Source organism: Anarhichas minor, unplaced genomic scaffold (assembly GCF_050575085.1).
Source record: "Anarhichas minor isolate MPS153535 unplaced genomic scaffold, ASM5057508v1 ptg000010l, whole genome shotgun sequence".
In the NCBI taxonomy this organism is placed as follows: Eukaryota; Metazoa; Chordata; class Actinopteri; order Perciformes; family Anarhichadidae; genus Anarhichas; species Anarhichas minor.
In genome coordinates, this window is record NW_027466456.1 from 9,503,677 (window position 1) to 9,510,000 (window position 6,324).

General features: G+C 47.0%; 15 non-coding genes across 15 annotated transcripts; all 15 read right to left on the minus strand.

Moving 5' to 3' along the window:
• Positions 1–83: 83 nt before the first annotated feature.
• On the minus strand, positions 84–202 carry LOC142947087 (5S ribosomal RNA). The gene has a single exon (XR_012953185.1). It is a non-coding gene; the product is annotated as a 5S ribosomal RNA (ribosomal RNA).
• Positions 203–593: 391 nt separating this feature from the next.
• Positions 594–712, minus strand: LOC142947088 (5S ribosomal RNA). Its single transcript, XR_012953186.1, has one exon. It is a non-coding gene; the product is annotated as a 5S ribosomal RNA (ribosomal RNA).
• Positions 713–919: 207 nt separating this feature from the next.
• LOC142947089 (5S ribosomal RNA) lies at positions 920–1,038 on the minus strand. Its single transcript, XR_012953187.1, has one exon. It is a non-coding gene; the product is annotated as a 5S ribosomal RNA (ribosomal RNA).
• A 212-nt stretch (positions 1,039–1,250) lies between these two features.
• LOC142947091 (5S ribosomal RNA) lies at positions 1,251–1,369 on the minus strand. The gene has a single exon (XR_012953189.1). It is a non-coding gene; the product is annotated as a 5S ribosomal RNA (ribosomal RNA).
• Positions 1,370–1,760: 391 nt separating this feature from the next.
• On the minus strand, positions 1,761–1,879 carry LOC142947092 (5S ribosomal RNA). The gene has a single exon (XR_012953190.1). It is a non-coding gene; the product is annotated as a 5S ribosomal RNA (ribosomal RNA).
• Positions 1,880–2,091: 212 nt separating this feature from the next.
• Positions 2,092–2,210, minus strand: LOC142947093 (5S ribosomal RNA). The gene has a single exon (XR_012953191.1). It is a non-coding gene; the product is annotated as a 5S ribosomal RNA (ribosomal RNA).
• A 391-nt stretch (positions 2,211–2,601) lies between these two features.
• Positions 2,602–2,720, minus strand: LOC142947094 (5S ribosomal RNA). Its single transcript, XR_012953192.1, has one exon. It is a non-coding gene; the product is annotated as a 5S ribosomal RNA (ribosomal RNA).
• A 391-nt stretch (positions 2,721–3,111) lies between these two features.
• Positions 3,112–3,230, minus strand: LOC142947095 (5S ribosomal RNA). The gene has a single exon (XR_012953193.1). It is a non-coding gene; the product is annotated as a 5S ribosomal RNA (ribosomal RNA).
• Positions 3,231–3,616: 386 nt separating this feature from the next.
• LOC142947096 (5S ribosomal RNA) lies at positions 3,617–3,735 on the minus strand. Its single transcript, XR_012953194.1, has one exon. It is a non-coding gene; the product is annotated as a 5S ribosomal RNA (ribosomal RNA).
• Positions 3,736–3,947: 212 nt separating this feature from the next.
• LOC142947097 (5S ribosomal RNA) lies at positions 3,948–4,066 on the minus strand. The gene has a single exon (XR_012953195.1). It is a non-coding gene; the product is annotated as a 5S ribosomal RNA (ribosomal RNA).
• A 391-nt stretch (positions 4,067–4,457) lies between these two features.
• On the minus strand, positions 4,458–4,576 carry LOC142947098 (5S ribosomal RNA). The gene has a single exon (XR_012953196.1). It is a non-coding gene; the product is annotated as a 5S ribosomal RNA (ribosomal RNA).
• A 391-nt stretch (positions 4,577–4,967) lies between these two features.
• LOC142947099 (5S ribosomal RNA) lies at positions 4,968–5,086 on the minus strand. Its single transcript, XR_012953197.1, has one exon. It is a non-coding gene; the product is annotated as a 5S ribosomal RNA (ribosomal RNA).
• A 212-nt stretch (positions 5,087–5,298) lies between these two features.
• LOC142947102 (5S ribosomal RNA) lies at positions 5,299–5,417 on the minus strand. The gene has a single exon (XR_012953198.1). It is a non-coding gene; the product is annotated as a 5S ribosomal RNA (ribosomal RNA).
• Positions 5,418–5,808: 391 nt separating this feature from the next.
• LOC142947104 (5S ribosomal RNA) lies at positions 5,809–5,927 on the minus strand. The gene has a single exon (XR_012953200.1). It is a non-coding gene; the product is annotated as a 5S ribosomal RNA (ribosomal RNA).
• A 212-nt stretch (positions 5,928–6,139) lies between these two features.
• LOC142947194 (5S ribosomal RNA) lies at positions 6,140–6,258 on the minus strand. The gene has a single exon (XR_012953287.1). It is a non-coding gene; the product is annotated as a 5S ribosomal RNA (ribosomal RNA).
• Positions 6,259–6,324: the final 66 nt, after the last annotated feature.

Sequence of the window (6,324 nt, forward strand, 5' to 3'; positions counted from 1 at the left end):
AGTATGGAATGTTATGTAGCACAGTACATGAAAATGTACTGTGCAGCAGCGCCCTTTGCTTCTTGTCAAGAGGAGGGACAAAAAGCTTACAGCACCTGGTATTCCCAGGCGGTCTCCCATCCAAGTACTGACCAGGCCCGACCCTGCTTAGCTTCCGAGATCAGACGAGATCGGGCGTGTTCAGGGTGGTATGGCCGTAAGCGAGGAAAGTGCCTACCAAAGGGCCCTTTAAAGACACTCTGCTGTTTTGTCTATCTACAGCACCTGCGCATTGCCCGGTAAACGAACACACGCTTAACAAATCAATTGCCTTGATAACATAGCAGCATAGAGTATAGAATGTTATGTCATCAATATCATGGTACAGTTAGTCATCAAAAACGTCATGGTACAGTATGTCAGCGAAATGTCCAAAAAGTCGCAGTGAATGTCATGAAATTAAAATGTAGCAAGTCAGGAAAACAAGCACACGCTCGACAAATCAATTGCCTTGATAACATAGCAGCATAGAGTATGGAATGTTATGTAGCACAGTACATGAAAATGTACTGTGCAGCAGCGCCCTTTGCTTCTTGTCAAGAGGAGGGACAAAAAGCTTACAGCACCTGGTATTCCCAGGCGGTCTCCCATCCAAGTACTGACCAGGCCCGACCCTGCTTAGCTTCCGAGATCAGACGAGATCGGGCGTGTTCAGGGTGGTATGGCCGTAAGCGAAGAAACTGCCTACCAAAGGGCCCTTTAAAGACACTCTGCTGTTTTGTCTATCTATAGCACCTGCGCATTGCCCGGTAAACGAACACACGCTCGACAAATCAATTGCCTTGATAACATAGCAGCATAGAGTATGGAATGTTATGTAGCACAGTACATTGTACTGTGCAGCAGCGCCCTTTGCTTCTTGTCAAGAGGAGGGACAAAAAGCTTACAGCACCTGGTATTCCCAGGCGGTCTCCCATCCAAGTACTGACCAGGCCCGACCCTGCTTAGCTTCCGAGATCAGACGAGATCGGGCGTGTTCAGGGTGGTATGGCCGTAAGCGAAGAAACTGCCTACCAAAGGGCCCTTTAAAGACACTCTGCTGTTTTGTCTATCTATAGCACCTGCGCATTGCCCGGTAAACGAACACACGCTCGACAAATCAATTGCCTTGATAACATAGCAGCATAGAGTATGGAATGTTATGTAGCACAGTACATGAAAATGTACTGTGCAGCAGCGCCCTTTGCTTCTTGTCAAGAGGAGGGACAAAAAGCTTACAGCACCTGGTATTCCCAGGCGGTCTCCCATCCAAGTACTGACCAGGCCCGACCCTGCTTAGCTTCCGAGATCAGACGAGATCGGGCGTGTTCAGGGTGGTATGGCCGTAAGCGAAGAAACTGCCTACCAAAGGGCCCTTTAAAGACACTCTGCTGTTTTGTCTATCTACAGCACCTGCGCATTGCCCGGTAAACGAACACACGCTCAACAAATCAATTGCCTTGATAACATAGCAGCATAGAGTATAGAATGTTATGTCATCAATATCATGGTACAGTTAGTCATCAAAAACGTCATGGTACAGTATGTCAGCGAAATGTCCAAAAAGTCGCAGTGAATGTCATGAAATTAAAATGTAGCAAGTCAGGAAAACAAGCACACGCTCGACAAATCAATTGCCTTGATAACATAGCAGCATAGAGTATGGAATGTTATGTAGCACAGTACATGAAAATGTACTGTGCAGCAGCGCCCTTTGCTTCTTGTCAAGAGGAGGGACAAAAAGCTTACAGCACCTGGTATTCCCAGGCGGTCTCCCATCCAAGTACTGACCAGGCCCGACCCTGCTTAGCTTCCGAGATCAGACGAGATCGGGCGTGTTCAGGGTGGTATGGCCGTAAGCGAAGAAACTGCCTACCAAAGGGCCCTTTAAAGACACTCTGCTGTTTTGTCTATCTACAGCACCTGCGCATTGCCCGGTAAACGAACACACGCTCGACAAATCAATTGCCTTGATAACATAGCAGCATAGAGTATGGAATGTTATGTAGCACAGTACATGAAAATGTACTGTGCAGCAGCGCCCTTTGCTTCTTGTCAAGAGGAGGGACAAAAAGCTTACAGCACCTGGTATTCCCAGGCGGTCTCCCATCCAAGTACTGACCAGGCCCGACCCTGCTTAGCTTCCGAGATCAGACGAGATCGGGCGTGTTCAGGGTGGTATGGCCGTAAGCGAAGAAACTGCCTACCAAAGGGCCCTTTAAAGACACTCTGCTGTTTTGTCTATCTACAGCACCTGCGCATTGCCCGGTAAACGAACACACGCTCAACAAATCAATTGCCTTGATAACATAGCAGCATAGAGTATAGAATGTTATGTCATCAATATCATGGTACAGTTAGTCATCAAAAACGTCATGGTACAGTATGTCAGCGAAATGTCCAAAAAGTCGCAGTGAATGTCATGAAATTAAAATGTAGCAAGTCAGGAAAACAAGCACACGCTCGACAAATCAATTGCCTTGATAACATAGCAGCATAGAGTATGGAATGTTATGTAGCACAGTACATGAAAATGTACTGTGCAGCAGCGCCCTTTGCTTCTTGTCAAGAGGAGGGACAAAAAGCTTACAGCACCTGGTATTCCCAGGCGGTCTCCCATCCAAGTACTGACCAGGCCCGACCCTGCTTAGCTTCCGAGATCAGACGAGATCGGGCGTGTTCAGGGTGGTATGGCCGTAAGCGAAGAAACTGCCTACCAAAGGGCCCTTTAAAGACACTCTGCTGTTTTGTCTATCTACAGCACCTGCGCATTGCCCGGTAAACGAACACACGCTCAACAAATCAATTGCCTTGATAACATAGCAGCATAGAGTATAGAATGTTATGTCATCAATATCATGGTACAGTTAGTCATCAAAAACGTCATGGTACAGTATGTCAGCGAAATGTCCAAAAAGTCGCAGTGAATGTCATGAAATTAAAATGTAGCAAGTCAGGAAAACAAGCACACGCTCGACAAATCAATTGCCTTGATAACATAGCAGCATAGAGTATGGAATGTTATGTAGCACAGTACATGAAAATGTACTGTGCAGCAGCGCCCTTTGCTTCTTGTCAAGAGGAGGGACAAAAAGCTTACAGCACCTGGTATTCCCAGGCGGTCTCCCATCCAAGTACTGACCAGGCCCGACCCTGCTTAGCTTCCGAGATCAGACGAGATCGGGCGTGTTCAGGGTGGTATGGCCGTAAGCGAAGAAACTGCCTACCAAAGGGCCCTTTAAAGACACTCTGCTGTTTTGTCTATCTACAGCACCTGCGCATTGCCCGGTAAACGAACACACGCTCGACAAATCAATTGCCTTGATAACATAGCAGCATAGAGTATAGAATGTTATGTCATCAATATCATGGTACAGTTAGTCATCAAAAACGTCATGGTACAGTATGTCAGCGAAATGTCCAAAAAGTCGCAGTGAATGTCATGAAATTAAAATGTAGCAAGTCAGGAAAACAAGCACACGCTCGAAAAATCAATTGCCTTGATAACATAGCAGCATAGAGTATGGAATGTTATGTAGCACAGTACATTGTACTGTGCAGCAGCGCCCTTTGCTTCTTGTCAAGAGGAGGGACAAAAAGCTTACAGCACCTGGTATTCCCAGGCGGTCTCCCATCCAAGTACTGACCAGGCCCGACCCTGCTTAGCTTCCGAGATCAGACGAGATCGGGCGTGTTCAGGGTGGTATGGCCGTAAGCGAAGAAACTGCCTACCAAAGGGCCCTTTAAAGACACTCTGCTGTTTTGTCTATCTATAGCACCTGCGCATTGCCCGGTAAACGAACACACGCTCGACAAATCAATTGCCTTGATAACATAGCAGCATAGAGTATGGAATGTTATGTAGCACAGTACATGAAAATGTACTGTGCAGCAGCGCCCTTTGCTTCTTGTCAAGAGGAGGGACAAAAAGCTTACAGCACCTGGTATTCCCAGGCGGTCTCCCATCCAAGTACTGACCAGGCCCGACCCTGCTTAGCTTCCGAGATCAGACGAGATCGGGCGTGTTCAGGGTGGTATGGCCGTAAGCGAAGAAACTGCCTACCAAAGGGCCCTTTAAAGACACTCTGCTGTTTTGTCTATCTATAGCACCTGCGCATTGCCCGGTAAACGAACACACGCTCAACAAATCAATTGCCTTGATAACATAGCAGCATAGAGTATAGAATGTTATGTCATCAATATCATGGTACAGTTAGTCATCAAAAACGTCATGGTACAGTATGTCAGCGAAATGTCCAAAAAGTCGCAGTGAATGTCATGAAATTAAAATGTAGCAAGTCAGGAAAACAAGCACACGCTCGACAAATCAATTGCCTTGATAACATAGCAGCATAGAGTATGGAATGTTATGTAGCACAGTACATGAAAATGTACTGTGCAGCAGCGCCCTTTGCTTCTTGTCAAGAGGAGGGACAAAAAGCTTACAGCACCTGGTATTCCCAGGCGGTCTCCCATCCAAGTACTGACCAGGCCCGACCCTGCTTAGCTTCCGAGATCAGACGAGATCGGGCGTGTTCAGGGTGGTATGGCCGTAAGCGAGGAAACTGCCTACCAAAGGGCCCTTTAAAGACACTCTGCTGTTTTGTCTATCTACAGCACCTGCGCATTGCCCGGTAAACGAACACACGCTTAACAAATCAATTGCCTTGATAACATAGCAGCATAGAGTATAGAATGTTATGTCATCAATATCATGGTACAGTTAGTCATCAAAAACGTCATGGTACAGTATGTCAGCGAAATGTCCAAAAAGTCGCAGTGAATGTCATGAAATTAAAATGTAGCAAGTCAGGAAAACAAGCACACGCTCGACAAATCAATTGCCTTGATAACATAGCAGCATAGAGTATGGAATGTTATGTAGCACAGTACATGAAAATGTACTGTGCAGCAGCGCCCTTTGCTTCTTGTCAAGAGGAGGGACAAAAAGCTTACAGCACCTGGTATTCCCAGGCGGTCTCCCATCCAAGTACTGACCAGGCCCGACCCTGCTTAGCTTCCGAGATCAGACGAGATCGGGCGTGTTCAGGGTGGTATGGCCGTAAGCGAAGAAACTGCCTACCAAAGGGCCCTTTAAAGACACTCTGCTGTTTTGTCTATCTACAGCACCTGCGCATTGCCCGGTAAACGAACACACGCTCAACAAATCAATTGCCTTGATAACATAGCAGCATAGAGTATGGAATGTTATGTAGCACAGTACATGAAAATGTACTGTGCAGCAGCGCCCTTTGCTTCTTGTCAAGAGGAGGGACAAAAAGCTTACAGCACCTGGTATTCCCAGGCGGTCTCCCATCCAAGTACTGACCAGGCCCGACCCTGCTTAGCTTCCGAGATCAGACGAGATCGGGCGTGTTCAGGGTGGTATGGCCGTAAGCGAAGAAACTGCCTACCAAAGGGCCCTTTAAAGACACTCTGCTGTTTTGTCTATCTATAGCACCTGCGCATTGCCCGGTAAACGAACACACGCTCGACAAATCAATTGCCTTGATAACATAGCAGCATAGAGTATAGAATGTTATGTCATCAATATCATGGTACAGTTAGTCATCAAAAACGTCATGGTACAGTATGTCAGCGAAATGTCCAAAAAGTCGCAGTGAATGTCATGAAATTAAAATGTAGCAAGTCAGGAAAACAAGCACACGCTCGAAAAATCAATTGCCTTGATAACATAGCAGCATAGAGTATGGAATGTTATGTAGCACAGTACATGAAAATGTACTGTGCAGCAGCGCCCTTTGCTTCTTGTCAAGAGGAGGGACAAAAAGCTTACAGCACCTGGTATTCCCAGGCGGTCTCCCATCCAAGTACTGACCAGGCCCGACCCTGCTTAGCTTCCGAGATCAGACGAGATCGGGCGTGTTCAGGGTGGTATGGCCGTAAGCGAAGAAACTGCCTACCAAAGGGCCCTTTAAAGACACTCTGCTGTTTTGTCTATCTATAGCACCTGCGCATTGCCCGGTAAACGAACACACGCTCGACAAATCAATTGCCTTGATAACATAGCAGCATAGAGTATGGAATGTTATGTAGCACAGTACATGAAAATGTACTGTGCAGCAGCGCCCTTTGCTTCTTGTCAAGAGGAGGGACAAAAAGCTTACAGCACCTGGTATTCCCAGGCGGTCTCCCATCCAAGTACTGACCAGGCCCGACCCTGCTTAGCTTCCGAGATCAGACGAGATCAGGCGTGTTCAGGGTGGTATGGCCGTAAGCGAAGAAACTGCCTACCAAAGGGCCCTTTAAAGACACTCTGCTGTTTTGTCTATCTATAGCACCTGC